We start from the raw sequence: 19,181 nt of genomic DNA, 5'->3' as shown, positions 1-19,181 counted from the left end.
GCTTTAGAGATTTTTTTAAAGAGGCAGTCCAGAGTGCCACTCAAGATGCTTTATGTCACAGTATTTTCTTTTTTGTAGAGTACTTATGCTTGGCTTGTAAATGATTCTATATTATGTTGGCACTTTTGGAGTGAAAACTCTCACCAGATATGAGACTGCAACCAATTGTAACCTCAACTTGAGGAAATAGTGCCATTCTCTAGTTTAGGGAAGACAAAACTGTGACCACCAGAGAGGGCTGCACTATCCAGAAATACAGCAGGGCTTCTGACTCATTTCCTACTCAAGTAATTTTAGTTCCTTAATATGGGCACCATCATTTGCCTAGAAGAGTCCATGGTAAATTGGTTTTGTTTTCCTTTAAGTGCATAGCTCTACCCTTACTCCTCTAAAATCAGACAGATCTACAATTTGCTTTAAAATTAGCTTGGGAAGGGGCACCTGGATGGCTCAGCCAGTTGAGCATCTGACTCTTTTTTTTTCTTCCGTGAGCATCTTTTTTTTTTTTCCTTCCGTGAGCATCTGACTCTTTTTTTTTTTTCCTTCTGTGAGCATCTGACTCTTGATCTCAGCTCAAGTCTTGCTCTCATGATCTTGGGTTTGATCTCACGGTTGTGGGTTCAAGCCCCTGGGTTAGGCTCCATGCTGGGTGTGGAGCCTACTTTAAATAAAATGAAATAAAAATAAAATAAAATTAGCCTGGGAAGTCCAAGAAGTGTTGGAACATATACAGTAACTGATGCAGCAATTTCCTTGTACCCAGTTGAGGAAACACCAAAATCCTCCACCAAACTGCTTACACATTCTAGAGGATGAGCTAGGACTCAAACAAGTGCCAGAGTGAGGCGCTATACTCCATGGGAGAGGCAGCCAGCTTGCTGTGCAAGTAGGTCCCTGGCTTTAGATTTGGAAGATCCTCCCTCTGACCCCATATTCTTTGAATAAACATGCTTTTTATGAGGAGGGGGAAATCCTTCAGTGAAACATTCAAGAATAAACTGGTTTTTTTAAAGAGAGAAGTTGGTTTACAGTTACCACTTTGTCACCTGCAAAAGGGGCAATACAAACTCTCCTAGACACGTAAATTAGGATTCTGAATAAAGATTTTGCATAACCAATAGTTGCATTTAAAAATTAATTTGGGGGGCTCGCCTGGATGGCTCAGTCGGTTGAGCGACCGACTCTTGATTTCAGCTCAGGTCATGACCTCAGAGTCGTGAGATGGAGCCCTGCATGGGTCAGACTCCTCTTCGGCAGGGAGTCTGCTTGTCCCTCTCCCTCTGGTCCTCCCTACCTTCCCCCCGCCCCCGGCTTGCTCGCTCTCTCTCACTCTCTCTCTAAAATAAATAAATAAATAAATAAATAAATAAATAAATAAATAAAATTTTAAGGGATTTTTAAAAAAGATTTTATTTGTTTATTTGACAGAGAGAGAGAGCACAAGTAGGGGGAGCAGCAGGCAGAGGGAGAGGGAGAAGCAGGCTCCCCGGGAGCCCGACGTGGGGCTCGACGTGGGGCTCAATCCCAGGACCCCGGGATCATGACCTGAGCTGAAGGCAGACGCTTAACTATTGAGCCACCCAGGTGCCCCAATAAATAATATTTTTTTAAAAATTAATTTGGGGGTGCCTAGGTGGCTCAGTCAGTTGAGTGTGCGACTCTTGGTTTTGGCTCAGGTCACGATCTCATGCGTCGTCGGATTGAGCCCAAATCGGGTTCCGAGCTCAGCAAGTGATCTGCTTCTTCCTCTCCTTCTGCCCCTCTCTCCGCTCATGCTCTCTCCTTCTCTCTCAAATGAATAAATAAATCTTTAATGAAATAAAATAAAATAAAAATTAATTTGGGGTGCCTGGGTGGCTCAGTCAGTTAAGCATCTGCTTTCAGCTCAGTCATGATCGCGGAGTACTGGGATCGAGCCCCATACTGGGCTCCCTGCTCAGTGGGGAGTCTGCTTCTCCCTCTTTCTCTGCCCTTACCACTGTGCTCTCTCTCTCTCTAATTTAAATAAATAAATAAATAAATAAATAAATAAATAAATACAAATTAATTTGGGAGCACCTGGGTCCACTGACTTCGGCTCAGGTCATGATCTCAGGGTCTTGGGATCAAGCCCTGTGCCGGGCTCCCTGCTCAGTGGGGAATCTGCTTCTCCTCCTCCCCCTCCCTCTGCCCCTCCACCCCCCACTCATACGCTGACATGCTGTCTCAAAAAAGTAAATAAAATCTTTCAAAAAATTAATCTGGCATGTTGCTGTGAACCCAAAACTGCTCTAAAACATAAAGGCTATTAAAAAGAAAAACAGAGGTGCCTGTGTGGTTCAGTTGGTTAAGCATCCAACACTTGATCTCAGCTCAAAGTGAGTTGGAGCCCCCCACTGGGCATGGAGCCTGCTAAAAACAAAAAGAAAAACAGTTGTACAAGAAACAATCTGACCATCTTGTTTTCTCAGCCTCTCCTTTATCCAATCTCATAGAGTCACTAATATTTAGCCCACTGTAACTTAGCAAATAATAGAAACTGAAAAGGAAACTAATATTTATTGAGCAGCTATTAAGTGCTAAGGAGCTTTACATACATTATTTCCTTTAATTCTCATTATTGTCTCCATTTTATAGGTGAGAAAAAGGAGGCTCACAACTAGTAAGCAGAACACAGACGTACAGGATTCCACTGACTTCTGACAGCACCTCTCATTCACTCTGTGTTTGCACATTCTTTCTTTAAAATACTCATTTTTTAAAAGATTTTATTTATTTATTTATTTATTTATTTATTTGAGAGAGAGCGGGCAGGAGCAGAGGGAGAGGGACAAGCCGACTCCATGCTGAGCGCAGAGCCCAACACGGGGCTTGATCCCACAACCCTGAGATCAGGACCCTGAGATCACGGCCTGAGCCGAAACCAAAAGTCAGATGCTTAACTGATTGAGCCACCCAGGCGCCCCCAAAGTACTCATTTTTAAAAAGACACATATTCCTCTAGTTTCTTTGTTCTCTCATGCACATCTGACAGAGGTATCATTTACCAAAAGTCATATAGCTAGTAAGTGGGTAGGGTTTAAATACATACCATTGTGTCTCCCTGGAAGAAGTGATAATCATGAGAGAAATAAGGATCCAGGAGAAATCAAGAGTTTATTGGCTATAATTAATAAAATTCTTTAGGTCAGGAATCTTCATCTAAAATTTATAGAATTTTAAGAGACATGAATAACTATATGTGTATACACAGACAAGCAGACACACACACACACACACACACACACACACATACACACACATTATTACAGAGAACCATAGACTTTAAGAGATGGAAGAGATTGTAAATGAGAAAACTTCAGACCCACACATCGGTAGCCATATTAAAATTTGTGCAGAAGAGCCCTGATTCCCGGACAATTAATTGCCCAATCAAAGATCAAGGAATTATGTGTTTTCTTCAGCATTTCAAGTCTCCCAATAGGATCTTCAAAATCAACATCCTCAGAACCATAGGGGTCAATGGATAGGTTTGCTTGAGGTTTTACATTGGGAAAATCAGGCAGCATAAAGTTATCAAAACCAACCTTGGATCTTGATTCTGGCTTTGGAGAAGTTGGATGGTTGAGTCCTGGACCTGTTCATTTTAATAAATATAATTAAAAGTCAGAATAATACAGTCTTCCAGAAAGAAGTCCCAGACTTAGAGACAGTGGGCTATTATTACTTTTGAGAGGGCAGCATATAACCTGGCTGGAGAACTAGACAACTCCCCTGGCGTGCAAACGGTCGTAGCAGTGACATTTTGTTGGCCCTTGCTTCAAGGGTAATCTGGACTTTTTTAAAAAGGCACACTTTTTCAAAATATGTGCCATGATGATCCAGTGTGGTAGTGGTTTTAAAACCTTTTTTTGTGTGTTAAGATCTCTTGGAGATCTACATCCACTTTGAAAACTGTTAGCTACTATAAAGGAACCCAGTATACTCCTAGTGAATCACTAATAACCTTCTCTCACCTATGGAGGAATAGTCTCTTTGTTTTAAGTAGGCCCCATGCCCAGCATGGAGCCTAATGTGGGGCTTGAACTCACAACCCTGAGATCAAGACCTGAGCTGAGATCAAGGGTGAGATGCTTAACTGACTGAGCCACCCAGGCATCCTGAGGAATAGTTTTTTAACAACTGAAAAACTTCAACAGATATTAAGCAATTCCAGTTTCTACCAGCATTCTCTATACTTACTAGGAACCAGTGAAGGAAGCCAATCATTCTTCTTATAGGAGTCACTCTGAAAGAAAAAAGATCACTGGGATGTGACTGGTTTGAGTTCCAAACACCTAATTTTTCATAGTAAGCCTTCAATAAGTATTTCATATAATTAACTTAAGTTAACTTAATCACAGTCAAGCTTTCTTCTTGTGAAGGGGATTTTTTTTATGCCTTCTGGAAATTAGCTTTAGGAGTGACTATGATTTTTGCTTCTTCTGTCACCTGTGGTCTCACATAAGAATTGGAAAATCTTTTATCTTTAATCCTGGAGATGCTAGTTGTGAAGGATGATTCAGTTTAATAAAGTCAGAGGACCCTTTCTCCAACAAATAAGTGGCAAGGAGAAAAGGACAAGCAGAAGAAGGAAGTGTTAGGATGAAAAGATTTAAAAGATACATCAGCAAATACAATGTGTAGATCTTTTTGGATCTTGATTTCAACAAAGTAACTGTAAAAATGCATTTTTGAGACAATTAGCAAAATATAATGTAGATTGAGTATTATATAATATTAAGGAATTATTTTTCATTGGATCGGACATCATAATGGCATTGTTTTATACTACAAAAACAAAGGGTGTGTGTTAGAAATATATACTGAAGTATTTACAGGTGAAATTATGTGATGTCTGAGACTCGCTTTAAATTCCTTCTTCCCCACCAAAAAAAGTGTTGGGAAGAGAGAGAGAAAGGAAATAAAAGAAGCAGAATGTTGACAACTGTTAAAATTGGTGGGTATGTGGAAGTTCATTATATATTATTCTAATTTCCTATATGCTTCAAGTTTCCATAATGAAGTTTTCTTTTTCATTTGTACTTTATTTCTTTAAGTTTTTACTTTAATTCCAGTTAGTTAACATACAGTGTAACATTAGTTTCAGGTGTACAATATAGTGACTCAGCACTTCCAAACATCACCAGTGCTTGTCACAGCAAGTGCCCTCCTTCATCCCCATCAACTGTTCCCCCCCAACCACCACCCCTTTGGTAACCACCAGTGTGTTCTCTAGAGTTAAGACTTTTTCTTGGTTTGTCTCTCTCTCTCTCTTCTTTTTTCTTTCTGCTTGTTTTTTCTTAAATTCCACATATGAGTGAAATCATATGGTATTTGTCTTTCTCTGAATAACTTATAGCACCATTATTTCCAATGGCCAAGATATGGAAGCAGCCCAGGTGTCCGTCAACTGATGAATGGTTAAAGAAGATGTGGTGTGTACATACACAATGGAATATCATTCAGCTGTACAAGGAATGAAATCCTGCCATTTGCAGTGACATGGATGGAGCTGGAGATTATAACTCGTTTTTATTTTAAACCAGAGGACTTGCATTCCAAGGCTGGAAGGTGAGCAATACACAAGGTGTGGTTCAAACAAATCATTTCAACGAGGAAAATCAGAGTTAAATTATGTCTGAAATAGAAAATCTTTGAAAAAGAGTTTCATGGGGTCAGAAACGCCTAGCAAAGTGAAAAGAATTAAACAGTTTCTCTTTACTTCATCCTGAAGAAACAGAGAAGAAAGAAAATTAATGTCTATGGCCCTTTAGCTTCTATTTATTTGACTTTTCTAAATTTATATACAAAGTTTTGAGATTTTTATACTATTTTCAACGAAAGAGTAAATTTTTTTTCACTACATATAAATTAAATATTGAAACATGAGTTTAAGTCATGGTACATTAAAGACTTTCAGATTTGTCCAGCTCATAAAAATGTTCCTTGCAGTCCATATTGTGGTACTGTCAAGAGGTTGATAAAAGACTATAGGCCTATGTCTTATGAGTTCAGCATAAAAACACATCAAATGTCAGCTAAATGACTGTAAATATGCCCCCTGGCCTTAAAAAAACTTCACAAAGATTACTGTACTGTTCAAAAAGCCCATGTAGAAATACACTCTACCACTACCGGTAGTAGCACGCCAGATTCCGTTTCCCTTTCTGTACTGAACTGTCTTTCAGGAGGAAGGCATGAGAAACAAGGGGCTGGGGATCTTATAGGAAAGAGCCCTGGTGCAGATATTGGCACTAGTTTCCCTTAGTGGATCATCAGTTCCTGCTAAAGTTCCACCTGTTCTGCCAAGGGCACCTTTCTTAACATCCTCAGCAAATCCCCTACTGACCAGGTCTGTTGGGGGCTTCAGCCTGAGGCAAGAGGGTACGAATCACATTGGGGGTCTCAGTTCAATACACATTTGTTTATTGCATACCTACTACCTGCCAGACATTCTTGGAAGCATGGGGGAAGAAATGGTGAGCAAAGAGACATGGTTCCTGCCCTCATGCAGCTTAGACTCTAGTGTAAGTCAATGACACTTAAAGCAAACTTCAAGCCTCTGGTCCACAAGCTGCTTCTTTGTCTCTCTTTCAATGACTGTGTTTTGACTGCCTATGAGGTCAGACCCTGTGGTACATCAACGATTAAGAGCTACATGTAAATATGCATAGATAGATCTACAGGAAAGTTTATCAAACTTTCGCAGTGGTAAACTCTGGATTTTCGTTTGACAGAATCTATTGACCACTTAATATAAAGTCGGCACAGTGCTAGGGATGCTACGGTGAACAAAACAGACAAAAGTCCCTGTCCACATACAACTGATATTCCAGGGGAAGAAACAGATAATAAACAAGATCACTAAGTGAACTGTACAGTATGTTAGCGATAAGAGCAATAGACAAAAACATAAAGCAGAGAAGAGGGAAGAGGTTGACATTGCAGAGAAGGTAGCTGGGAAGGGACTCGGAGAAGAGAACATGTAAGCGCAGACCTGAAGGAAGTGAGGGAGGGATGGGACAGATAGCTAGAGAACACAGAGTACCGGAAGTACAAAGGTCCTGAGGTGGGAACTAGCCTATGTGTTTGAAGAAGCACGAGGAGGCCAGTGTGGCTGAGGCAGAGTAAATAAGAGGGGAGGGTACAGAGAATGAGGCCAGAGAGAAGAGGTGAGAGTGCCTGTGGGCGGCCTCCTTGGTCAGAGGAAAGCTGCTGCCTGTTATTCTAAGTGAAATAAAAAGTCAATGGAAGGGGGCCTCTGGGTGGCTCAGTGGGTTAAGCGTCTGATTTCAGCTCAGGTCATGATCTCAGGGTCCGGGGATTGAGCCCCACCCCAAGTCCCACTCAGCAGGGAGTCTGCTTCTTCTCCCTCTGTCCCCCTCCAGCTCGTGCACACTTTCAAAAATAAATAAATAAATAAATAAATAAATAAATAAATAAATAATTTTTTTTTTTTTTTTTACAAAAAGCCAGTGGAAGGCTTTAAAAGCAGAGGAGTGACATGAGCTGACTTGGGTACTAGCCAGGTCTCTGACTGCTGTATCGAACATCAGTTAATGGGGAAGAGGAGTCAAAGCAGGAAAACCAGTGAAGAGGCTATTGCCGTCGTCCAGGCAAGAGATGATTGTAGATTAGATCAGTGTGCTGTCAGTGGAGGTGGTGGGAAGTGGTAGGATTCTGGATATATTTAGAAGGTAGAGTGGTTGCTCAACAGATTTGCTGAAGATTGGTTGGGGGCTAGGCATGGAGAGAAGGAAGAGATCAGGATTTTGCCCTAGCATAGATTTGCCGTGAACTGTAGGATGAGTAGGTCCTTGAAAGGTGTAGGAGCACTTTTGGACACGTTAAGTTTGAGATGCCTCTGAAACATCCAGGTGAAGATGACAAGAAGGTGGTGGATATATCAGCCTGGAGTTCCCATCAGCCGAGAGGTCTTAGCTAGTGATGTACACATGCAAGTCCTCACCGTAAAGATAGGGTTGAAAACCATGAGGTAGGAAGAAATCATCTAAAGAAGAAAGAAAAAAAGAGACTGAGCCCTTGGGTACATCTCTAGTGGTATTTCATGTGGCTTTTTCTTCTTCAAAGTCCCTTTCTGTATTGTCTAAATTTTTACAAAGTGCCTTTTCTCAACAAACCATAAAACTCTTTGGAAGAGAAAAAAAAACGAGAGTAAAAGAGTCCCTATCAGGAAACCGTCAGGAGCAAAGCATCAGAGAAATGTGTCCTTTAACCACAATACAACATGGTAGCTGCCACCTCAGCAATTCAAAGGCATTAGGGGGATATCCCTCTTGCCCTAAAACACTACATGACGACATTTTGGAAGATTAAACCACTCAGTGATGATGACAAAAAGCAAAACTTCATTACACTGGCTATGTGCCAGGCATTGCATTTAACTTCCTTATTTATATTAGCTCATTTAATCACCTCAACGAACTTCTGAGACTTGGTAATAATTATTAACTATTATTAACCGCTTCTTAAAGTTCAGAGGACTGAGTCTTTGAAAGGGTAAGTCACTTGCCTGAGGTCTCACGGTTAGTACATGGTGAATCTAGGATCTGAATATAGGCCATCTCACTGCTCAACTCATACTCTTTTTTTTTTTTTAACGATTTTATTTATTTATTCGACAGAGATAGAGACAGCCAGCGAGAGAGGGAACACAAGCAGGGGGAGTGGGAGAGGAAGAAGCAGGCTCATAGCGGAAGAGCCTGATGTGGGGCTCGATCCCACATCGCCGGGATCACACCCTGAGCTGAAGGCAGACGCCTAACCGCTGTGCCACCCAGGCGCCCCTCAACTCATACTCTTAACCATCACCAAAAGAGAGTGCCTTACACCTTAGGATCGTGCAGCTTTATTCCAAGAGCTCCTTATTAAAACGCAAATTATCTCTGGGATAAAACTGAGATCTTAAGAACTAAAAATGTTTAACACACTTCTTTGTGTGTGTGTGTGTTTTGTTTTTTATTTGTTTTTTAAACACACTTTTAACACTTTATTTTTTTATTTTTAAGATTTTATTTATTTATTTGACAGAGAGAGAGACAGCCAGGGACAGAGGGAACACAAGCAGGGGGAGTGGGAGAGGAAAAAGCAGGCTCCCAGTGGAGGAGCCTGATGCGGGGCTCGATTCCCGAACACCGGGATCACGCCAAGGCAGATGCTTAACGACTGAGCCACCCAGGCGCCCCTAAGTATAACACTTTAGATATCTTCATCTTTGTTTTCTACTCTGTTGTTACCAGTTTAGAAGGGTCATGTGACAGCCAGAAGTCAATCTCTGTTAGGAAAAGTATGTGGGCGGAGAAAAGGTGCAAATGTCACCTGCTTTACAATCCTGCCAGAGTTACTCCAGAAGCCGCATTCCTAAGCAGAAAAAAATCTGGTGCACAATAAAAATCTCAGCTTTCAGTCAAGCCTCCCTTCTTGAAAGTACTCACCATAATGGTTGCTTTGGATTTACATGGCATGTTATAGTTCTTGGCAATTTCTATCAGGTACTGTTCTACTAGAACCTGGCGTAGAGTTGTCACGTTTAATTTACACATTAGCTGCAAGATACAGAACATAACAGATTTGGTCACACACATATCTGCAAACACAGAAACAGAAAGAGTTTAATTTATATCATATGGCAGCCCTCACCTGGGATGAAACCAACTAAAATAAGAGGAAGAAAATAAACATAAGAAAAAATACTTTGAATCGAGAATTCTGATTTTTATAAGTATATGAATTATGTCGGAGGTGATGTTCAACACACTCAACAACCAGTACAGCAAGGCATCATCCAATCAGAATGGACACCCTGAATGCTGAGCGTGTCCACCAGCACGAAACAACACTGCAGCTAGATCTCTGTATCTCAGCTGAACTTCAGTCCTCAATCATATGTGTGTGGTCATGATGTAAGATGTTCAAAAGTTGAAGCTTCTAAATTTATTAACTTCCTTCATATTACTAGGCCAGTTTCATTTAGGAAAATGTTTGCTTTCTTCCTAAAGAAACCATCTCAGCTTGCTTGAGGCTAGTTTTTGATAAGCATCTGATTTCCCCAGTCCAGAATCTTTAGCCAAGTTGCTCTGCCTCCAATGCAAAACTTATTTCTTTCTTTTTTTTTTTTTTTCTTTTTTTTATGTGACAGAGAGACAGCCAGCGAGAGAGGGAACACAGCAGGGGAGTGGGAGAGGAAGAAAGAAGCAGGATCCCAGCAGAGGAGCCCGATGTGGGACTCTATCCCGGAACGCCGGGATCACGCCCTGAGCCGAAGGCAGACGCTTAACGACTGTGCTACCCAGGTGCCCCGCAAAACTTATTTCTAAACACCTTTCAGTCTGCACAAAATTATGTGCTCTGAGTTTGTTCATATTTGCTTTTCCTGGACTTCTTGGCTTAGAAAAATGTGTGTCTCCGGAAGGGTACTACCTGAGAGCTGATGGTTCCAATCTCGTTGGTTCGACACAGTTGGCCATATTCTTGGCTGTACTTTGCACATTGCTGATTAGATACCTGGAGCAAACCATCAGAAAGAAGGAAAGAAAGAAAGAAAGAAAGAAAGAAAGAAAGAAAGAAAGAAAGAAAGAAAGAAAGAAAGGAGGGAGGGAGGGAGGGAGGGAGGGAGGGAGGGAGGGGGGAGGGAGGGAGGGAGGAAGGAAGGAAGGAAGGAAGGAAGGAAGGAAGGAAAAAAAGAAAGGCAAAATTTATCAAGTTACGGCAAATTTGCTTGAGATGAAGAATCACGAAAAGAGTAGAAGTCACTTTCATCTTACCTCATTGGAATTATATTCTTTTAGCATCAAAACAACAGCAATAGCAACAGAACAAGCGCTTTGCTTTGTTTTTAAATATCTGATAAACGTTAAACTTAAAAACTCTAATTCTAAACACCTTATAAATTACGACGCTTTTCTCCACACAAAAGAAATCCAATTTCAGATTTTGCTTTATTTTTGTTTAGGTAAGGTTTATTTGTTTCTATCATTGCCATTAAAAGAAAACTATTTTTTCACTTAAAGACTAGCAGGAGAAAATACTTTTATGGTTGTCCTTGAAGAGAAGAAAGGATTCCTCGAACTAATACCACAATTCCAAACAAGTAGTGCTAGTGATACCCTCACCTACAGTCGTGGCACAGGCACTGAAAACTCTTAGACTTACTATTTTCAACTCACATACCCCCTGATCGGAGGCAAGGAGCTGCCCAGAGTAGTGTAGATACAGGTTCAGCCAGACCAGAATCCAGTTCCCTAAGAAAAGCACAAAGGTTTTATGTTTCTCCCCCTGCCCCCTACCCCTTGCCCCTGCTTCAAAGGTAGCCCATAGGGGTGCCTGGTTGGCTCAGTTGGTTAAGCGGCTGCCTTTGGCTCAGGTCATGATCCCAGGATCCTGGGATCAGCTCGCATAGGTTCCTTGCTCAGCGGGGAGCCTGCATCTCCTCTGCCTGCCACTCCCCCTGCTTGTGCGCACGCTCTGACAAATAAATAAAATCTTTAAAAATAAATGAATAAATAAAAGGTAGCCCATGGACAATGTTCAAAATATAATGTCAACTAATTGTTCTTAACTGAAATTAGAATATATATGTACATATAGGTATATGTAACTATATATATACACACATATGTGTTTACATATGTGTTTATACAACATAGATAAATACAGAAACACATATATAGGGGTGCCTGGGTGGCTCAGTTGGTTAAGTGTCTGCTCTTGGCCCAGGTCATGATTCTGGGGTCCTGGCATCGAGCCCCAAATCAGGCTCCTTGCTCAGCTGGGGAGTCTGCTTCTCTCTCTCCTCCCAGCTTGTGCTCTCTGTCGCTATCTCTGTCTCTCTCTCTCTCAAATAAATAAATAAAATCTTTTTTTAAAAAAAGAACTACATATATAGACTGAAAGAAATATACCAATATTCTTAGCTCCAGACTTGGTGATTACGGATTCTTTTTTTGCCTGTATTTCCCCACTTTTCTACAAGCTCAAGGGGAAAAAAGACAACCATACGGTTCTAAAAATGGCCTTTTGGACTGACCTAGTCTCTTCGAAGAGCACACTTCTTCCTATAAAAATTAGAGACAAAGTCCTTTGGCACAGTCCCAACAAGCTGAAGCCCACCCTCTCCCTCACTAGGGGCAGGGATGCTCTCTCACCCCTTTGAGCCTAAGAAATGGTGCAAGTTCCATAGGTCTTACTTTGTGGCCTGGATCAAGCTAAGCCGAGCCAGCAGCAGATCACACAACACAGCTCCAGAATCCCCATGGACTCCACAAGGTAGTCTTCTTGGATAATGTGCTCCACTCGGATCCGAGCTCATTCATCTTTCCCAGCAGCCAGATGGGCAGCAATCTCTTTCCTTGCTTTCTGGGCCTGCTCGGCTGCAGCATGAAGCACGTGTATAGAGAAATGCATGTACAAAGTGGTGTTCGTTGAATGAAAAAGGCAGGTTATACGATAGGGTGAAACAATGTTTTTATAAAAACAATAAAAAAATATACACCATATATGTATATATAAAGTTATCAGTGTTTTGCACTAGGTCAGTGGTTCTCAAAGTACCATCTCCAGATCAGCAACACCAGCATCACCTGGGAACCTGTTGGAAATGCAGATTCTGGGGGCCCACCCCAGAAATACTGAATCAGAAACTCTGGAAATGACCCCAGCAATCTGTGTTTGAACAAGGCCTCCAATCCTGACACCTGTTTGAAGGCTAAGGACTACTGCTCTAGGGGGTGCTTTGACGAGTGGTCTTTGTTTTATCCTTTCAGCTTGCCTTGCTTTTCTAAAGTGTCCCATAGTGAACATGTATTGTTTTTGTAATAAAAATATTATTTAAAGATTTTATTTATTTATTTGAGAGAGAGAGCACAAGAGGAGGTAGGGGCAAAGGGACAAGCAGGTTCCCCACTGAGTGCAGAGTCCCAAATGGGGCTCAATCCCAGCACCCTGAGATCATGACTTGAGCCGAAATCAGATGCTTAACTGACTGAGCCACCCAAGCACCCCCATAATAAAAAGATTATTTTAAAAAGGAGAATGCATGAAGTGCTTTGCATTTAAAAAACTATCCTTGGGGACGCCTGGCTGGTTCAGTCGGTGGATCATGCAACTTCTGATCGCAGGGTTGTGGATGCAAGCCCCGTGTTAGGGGTAGAGATTACTTAAAAATAAAATCTTAAAAAAACAAAATAAAAAATAAGAAACTGTTTTCATATATACAGTTCCATTTGATCGCTGTAACACTTGCATGACAGTCATGCTGTTATTTGCAATTTACAGCTGAGAAAATTGAGATACTGAGAGGTTAAATGGCTTGCCCCTGGTCATATGATTAGAAGTGACTGAATTAGAACAAGGCCAAATCTTCAGACTGCAAGTTCCTATGCTTTTTCACCATAGTATGCCAATAAAATGAACAAGTAGAGTCATGCTGGGGAGGCAACAAATGTAACCTGTCCCAGGCCAATCCACTGAGATAAGTCTTACCACCCTGTTTTATCAACTGATGACAGCCTGGGGAAAGAGGCATTTCACAAGTAAGGAAAACCTGAGCCTCCAAACTATGTAAGCCATCTGTTCACTGAGTTATGCTCACCTTCTAATCATGAACAGAGTTACTCTGTCATTGCAAGCAAATCTTGACATGAGACTACTTTTGAATCTGAAATAAACATAAAGCTCAGGGCTTGAAAGGTTGCTTAGCCAAGTCCAAAGTAGGAAAATGTTCTCTGTTCTAGACGTCACAGGGAAAAGAAATTATAGTAGAAATGGACTGGTTTCAGATAAATACTGAACTGTTGTTACACCACTACTGATATTGGCAAACACTTATTGTGTGCCCAGGTTATAGTTTGTGTTACAAATAGAACCCTGGAGGGATAGAAAGTCAAGATTACTGTCTCCCTTTAAGAGGAATAAATTTAGGTAAGACAGGGCTCATTTGCTTTCCTTACCTCAGATCACTCCGGCGCTCCAAGTTTATATTTCATTTGTAAAAAGAGGATATAATTTATCTGGATAATTACATGTGTCACTGAATTGCCAGGATCGAATAAAAGGACACATGGGCATACAGTTTAAAATTCAGAAGTTCTTTGTACACCACCAATGTCATCATCATGGTTCATGGTAACAACGGTGGATACCATTGGGTTTGCCTAAATTTTATTTGTTTAAGGTATTTTTCTTAGGCCCCTATTTTCTAAAGAATGCCCAAAACTCAGTTTGGAAGTTTAAGTAACAGCTGCCTCTCCACCGAAAAGATCACAGTAATTCAATAGTAAATAGTGGTATTTATGGGGCACTCAGAAAACTGCATGCACGTGCAATACTTATTTTACTTGAACCCTCCTCATAATCAGAGATCATCAACTTTTCAGTTTTTTGAGGGGTTAACAATGGCTCATGTGACCCACTGAAATGAGGAAAGAGGAAAAGGCAACAGAAAATAGGTTGGATTTAAAGAGAGAAGACCGCTTGTCAGCTACTACCCCAGCTCATGGGTATAACACTACTTGAGCTATAACCTGATAGAAGAAATAGCTTTTTTTTTTCTTTTTGATGTTTTCGAAAAAATGCAAGGAAGCCCTTCCAGAAAAAATTGCCCTGCAGCTCAAACTTAATAGCTACTGCACATTTGAAAAAGCTTGACTAGATAAAGCTTTCTGATTTGGTGAAGAAGAGTCCAGTAATCTGGACATTGTTTTACATTTTAAATCTTTGGAAACTTTTTATCATCGTAGATTCACGCACAGTTTGTGAGAAGTAATACAGAGCGATCCAGGGTACCCTTTACTTAGTTTCATGCAGGGATCACATCTTGCAAAACGAAAATAGTCATACCGATACCATCAAGATACAGAACAGTCTCTGCAAACTTTTAAGTGATTTGATCACTATAATCATCATTCCCACAAGTCAGGCACATTCCTTTGAATTCCAAAATTGCTAAGTAACGTCTTAGGAGATCTATAGGGTATGAGAGGCAGCTTGCTGTGCTTTCTGGAGGGTTTACTCACTTTTCCTTTTTTCCAGGAGTTTTAGACAATTGACAACCAGCTGCAGGTTGACCGGAAGGCGATCAGCTTGGAAGGCAGAGATGAACATGATTTCACCACAAGGCACGGCAGCTCGCAAATCACCTTGCTGAGCCAGTTTTGCAGAGTTATCAATGTCATGGGGGCATTAATTTTTCCACATCTACTTAATTCATTCGCTGGGCCCCTGTAAGGAATTCCTGGCTGCTCAGCAATGGCTTGAATGTACTTCCTTCGCTGTGGCTCAATTCCCCAGAAAGGACTCTTACAATTCAAATAAGGGTTAGGTTTCCTTCAGTTTATTCCAGTCGTCAGTATTCTGGCCGCAACTTTTCAGAGTTCTGCAGGCAGTTTCTGATAAAAATGAAAGCCTCCCCTCTCCAAAGGATGTATTAGTCACTTATGGAGAAATTCCAAGACCTCCTTGTAAATAAAATATTGATGAATTTGAAAGGGAAATCCCCATTGGAATCTGGAGAGGGCACATAACATTAAGAGCACGTGGAAATAAGGAACAGAATTGTTCAGAGAAGTAGATAAAACAGAAGCTTGAAAACTGCACATTTCTACATTTGGACATCTAGAAAAGCTTTTGAAAATAATATAATACCAGGCACCAACACATTTCTTGGGAAAGCTAGATCTGCCAAGTATTTCTAGAATTTCAACCTATACTTGAGATTAATTGTTGTTTCTGCCATTGGCATTAAAAGATAAAGTTTTTCCCTACAATCACACCTTTACGTGCTGAGCAATACAATAAAAAAGACAGGACAGTAATGAAAAAAAAACACCTATTTCTCTTGTTATGACACATGTGGTTTCCCAAATTACCAGCACTTCTCCGTGGTTTGATCCCTTAACATCAAAAAAGAGTTGGGAAGGTGTCTGAATGTTCACTGCCTGTACAACAGGTCTAGAAAAATCACCAATGAGGAACTAGGGCAACACAGAGAGCTGGTTTGAAACTCATGCCTGCTTAGGGAGAAGAACCAGCTCAGCAGGGTTTTGTGGTCATTGTTGTTTTCCTCTCAACAGAAGAGGTCAAACTCTCCCATCACACAAATTCAATCTACACACATCAGAGGAATTCAGTGGGAATCCAAGAAAAGAGAAGAGGTAGACAAAACAGATCGAAGTATAACTTTCCAGTTCCTAAACTCTCAAATACCTTTAAAAAAATCTTTTATGGGGCAGGGAAAAATTTTTTTTAATGAAAGAAATCTCCTTTCACTTCATCAGTTCTTAAAACTCCTTGGAAATTAAACAAACTTGGTGAAAGAAAACGAAAGACTTTCAGATGAGAGAGATTGAAAACAGGTAACAAACAGGCAAAACCAGGTTAGTGTAGAAAGGAGGAAATGGGAGCAAAAAAATTAGCAAGGAAAGTCTCCCAGTTTGAGATATCTTTGTGAAATTTCCTTCAATAACTATTTATTGAGCTAGTTACACTGAATAAGACCCTGGGTTTACTTACTATAAGTAACTTACATTGGGAATTATCCAGATTGCAGAGAAAAATACAGATTTTTGGAGAAATGAGGTAACTTTTAGTAATTTTAGTGTCTTAAGTCTAAAAACTATGCCAGTTTACTTACTACTAATACTCCTATCAAACTGTCACTATGGAGCTTCCTACCGTCAATATGTACAATCAAAGAAATGAAGATTGCTTGGAGTAGAGTTCTAGAAGAGAATACAGCAGAGATATGATCCACTCTTTTGGGACTGCTGCACCAAACCAGGAAATCACCTGTGTCTCGCCATTCAGAACATCCTGGTTTTTTTTTGTTTTTACATCAGACACGCCTTTGCACTATGTAATCATGTTAATGGCTGGTAGCCAAAAAAATTTTTTTGCTTGCATCTACCTGTGTCTGCTCTCTCAGTTTTGTCTGAAATACCAGCTCCCTGAGGGCGTATCTTAATCTAGGAGGAAATGGCTATCCTTGAATACACCTGGATAACCCAGCCTCTCTATCTTGGCAGATTTTTAAAATATTGGTTTGAATTTATTGATATGGAAAAATTGGCAAAGACAGCAGTATGTATATCATTTTAATTTAAAAAAAGAGTATAGGGGTGCCTGGGTGGCTCAGTCGGTTAAGCGTCTACCTTCAGCTCAGGTCATGATTCCAGGGTCCTGGGATTGAGTCCTTCATCAGGCTCCCTGCTGAGTGGGGACCCTGCTTCTTCGTCTCCTGCTTCCCCTGCTTGTGCTCTCTCTGTCAAATAAATAAATAAAATCTTTAGAAACAAATAACTAAATAGTATTGGCTTATTTGTCTATCATGGCAGTTATTTTTTTAATCTTGGTAGTTTTAATGCCAATTTAGTGAGCTAAGCAATGAATTAGAAGCCAGAATATCAGTTAGTGCCAAAATGGAATCACTGAGTGACCACAGGACTTCCTTCTTGGCCAAACTGAGAGAGAAGATGACTGTCATGAATAATACTAATATCCTCGAAGCACAGCCCTCTGTTGATTCAGATGGCTACAGATCCGTAGCTTCACCATTTCACTCACTGGTGCAAGGTGTGTGTGTGTGTGTGTGTGTGGCAGCATTCAATGATTTTGACGATCCTTTGTGCCCATCCAGGTGAGAAAATACAAAAATTGAGGTCTACTGATTCCCTAGAAAGAATCTTAGAGACCGTATACTTTACATGTATTTTAACTTACTTATCTTAATATTTCTAAGATAATATTTTCATAAGAAATCCAAACAATAAGTCCCTTTTGTATCTTTTGGTCACCATCCAATGCCACTTTCCTCTCCCGAGATAACCAATGTTAACTAATTGTTACATAGCCTTCCATTCCTTTTCTGTACAGATACATAAATATGTCTTTATATCTGTTACGTATGTCTTTTCACATTAAATACATGGTATCACACTGTACATGTTTACTTATATTTTCACATAAAATGTTTATAGAGAGCTCTTTTATTTACACTGTACTCCCACGCCTTCATCTAATTTAAGCTCCTCATTTTGCAGAAGTAGAAACCTAAGTCTAAAGTAGTAAAATGATTTTCCTAAGGTTAGATAGCTACAGAGTAGGGACCAGAGCCCAGCCAGTATTTTCAAAATCAAATACAAATCAATCGTTATTTAGAGAACAGAGTTTGCAGAAATCGAAAGGGGAAAAAATCATTCGGATCCAATCTCTCTAATAGTTAGACTTACTTTTTTCTCAGTTTAGTTCATTTCTGTCTGTATGCAGAACTCCCTTTTTTTTTTAAAGACTTTATTTATTTGACAGAGAGAGAGAGACAGCCAGTGAGAGAGGGAACACAAGCAAGGGGAGTGGGAGAGGAAGAAGCAGGCTCCCAGCAGAGGAGCCTGATGTGGGGCTCGATCCCAGAATGCCAGGATCACGCCTTGAGCTGAAGGCAGACGCTTAACGACTGAGCCACCCAAGTGCCCCCAGAACTCCTTTTTTACATGGTTGTAATCAAACCACAAATTGGACTGGTGTTCACTTTTTCACTTATCGTTAATCAGATGTTCATGTTACTATGAAGTTGACTAGTTAATTGTCAATGAATGGTGACCTAATATTTGATCGAGTAGTCAAGCCCTCTCCCCACTAAACTAAACAGCTTCTCACTGTACTAAACCCCTTCTTCTCATCCCTCAAGTTTCCACTACTTGCTTCACCTTCCCCTAGATCCTGGACCCCTTCCATTCTCAGCCCGGTCAAAGCCATTTCTCAGCTCAAGGAGCTCCCCCATCTCCACCCTGGCTCTCCAGGGGTATCTTCTTTCTCTCCTGGACCGGGGTCGCCTCGGGCTTCCCCGAGGTTCCCAAAAGGAGGCTTCACCTGTCAGGCTCCGGAAGTCCAGGAAATGAGGGTCACTGCTGGCCACGCCCCAGGGCCCTGTTTGAGAGCCCCCAGAATTTACTGGAGTAGAGAGGTTGCAGGGGTCATGGTGGGGTCAGGGCGAGAGCGCCGGACCAACCTTCTTCACGTGACCCTGTATCCCCCGGGGAGGAGTTCGTTTTCCCACCACAGGGGGCGCTGGGGCCGAGGGCCGAGGGGTTATGGGCTGCCTCCCTCCCTTCCCGGGTACTCCTGGGCGTCGCTCTTGGGCCTGGGCGGTG

The 19,181-nt window shown here is 41.0% G+C and overlaps 1 long non-coding RNA gene across 1 annotated transcript; it reads right to left on the bottom strand.

Annotated features, from left to right (window-relative positions):
* Positions 1-2,590: 2,590 nt before the first annotated feature.
* LOC113252454 (uncharacterized) lies at positions 2,591-19,168 on the bottom strand. Its single transcript, XR_008960103.1, has 8 exons — positions 18,901-19,168; positions 15,054-17,296; positions 11,194-12,410; positions 10,462-10,545; positions 9,477-9,587; positions 4,222-4,267; positions 3,567-3,616; positions 2,591-3,180 (listed from the first exon to the last, which is right to left on the bottom strand). It is a non-coding gene; the product is annotated as an uncharacterized LOC113252454 (long non-coding RNA).
* Between the last annotated feature and the right edge of the window lie 13 nt (positions 19,169-19,181).

Source organism: Ursus arctos, unplaced genomic scaffold (genome assembly GCF_023065955.2).
Source record: "Ursus arctos isolate Adak ecotype North America unplaced genomic scaffold, UrsArc2.0 scaffold_19, whole genome shotgun sequence".
Taxonomy (NCBI): domain Eukaryota; kingdom Metazoa; phylum Chordata; class Mammalia; order Carnivora; family Ursidae; genus Ursus; species Ursus arctos.
Note: the sequence above shows the minus strand (reverse complement) of the source record. Positions and strands in the feature narration are given on the sequence as shown.